The following is a 1,370-nucleotide window of genomic DNA, read 5'->3' on the forward strand; positions in this document are numbered from 1 at the left end:
TGTGTGTGTGTGGCCAGCTCAGCCCACCAGGGGGCGGGGCTGGCTGGCATGTGGTGCTGGGGGATTGAACCGTGGTCCTTGTGCTTTGTTAAGCTTGTTCTAAGTAGGTGCTTTAGACCACTGAGCCATCTCACCAGCCCAGATGATTTTTAAAAATTAAAAAAATAAATATAATCAACCAACTGGATGTAGTTGGTAGTTATAGATTACTTCAACAATAGAACACACATTCCTTCCAAGTATTCATTAAATTTTCACTAAGATGCACCATATCCTCAGTCATAAGCCAAGCCTTAATAAGTTTAAAAAAGTATGCCTACTTGCCTCTTAGAATTCAGGCCAGAGTGGGAGCAGATAGTCCTAGGAGTGGAATGCTTATGTGGTAAGAAAGTCAAAGTTGAGATCAAGGTAATGAACTCAGAACCAACAGTATCTGGGCCAGGGATATAACTCAGTGGCACAAGTGCCTGTCTGGAAAGCACATAGTCCTGAGTTCAGTTTCCAGTACCCACAAAAACAAAAGCAAATCAAAATAAAACACTAAGGAACAACCTAGAGCAATGGGACTAATCAGGCACGCATTAAGAGGAAGGTGCACTCAATATATGTGTGTTAGGGGCTGGGGAGATGGCTCAGTAGAAAAAGTGCTTACCTGGCAAGTGCAAGGGCCTGAGTTCAATCCCTGGTTCTACAACAAACAAACAAAAAACAAAAGCAAACAAACAAAAATATATATATATGTGTATGTGTGTGTGTGTGTGTGTGTGTGTGTTGCCAAAATTCATATGTAATACCTAATCACCAAGGAGATGATGATAAGAGGTAGGGACTTTGGGAAGTATGTCGTCAGGATGGAGCCCTCATGAATGGCATCAGTGAGGAAAAGACCTAGAAAGTGAGCTAGTCTTTCTTCTATCATGCAAGGATACAGTGAAAGGTACCATTCATGAGCTAGGAAGCAACCCCTTCCCAGACACAGTATCAACTATTGTCTTGATCTTAGCCACCAGAACTGTGAGAAATAAATTTCTTTCTTTTTTTTTTTTTTTCAGAACCAGGGATTGAACTCAGACCCTTGCACTTGCCAAGGAAGCGCTTATTCTACTGAGCCATCTCCCGGGCCCCTGAGCCATGTCCCCAACCCCAATAAATTTCTGTTGTCTGCAAAAGAATTTAAAGTACTGGGGAGATGGCTCAGTAGAATAAGCACTTGCCTGGCAAGTGCAAGGGCCTGAGTTCAATCCCCAGTTCTAAATTAAAAAAAAAAAAAAGGGGGCTGGCGAGATGGCTCAGTGGTCTAAAGCACCTACTTAGAACAAGCTAAACTAAGCTAAGCTAAGCACAGGGACCACGGTTCAATCCCCCAGCAC

The sequence above is a fragment of the Octodon degus genome, unplaced genomic scaffold, assembly GCF_000260255.1.
Source record: "Octodon degus isolate 3935 unplaced genomic scaffold, OctDeg1.0 scaffold00021, whole genome shotgun sequence".
Classification (NCBI taxonomy): Eukaryota; Metazoa; Chordata; class Mammalia; order Rodentia; family Octodontidae; genus Octodon; species Octodon degus.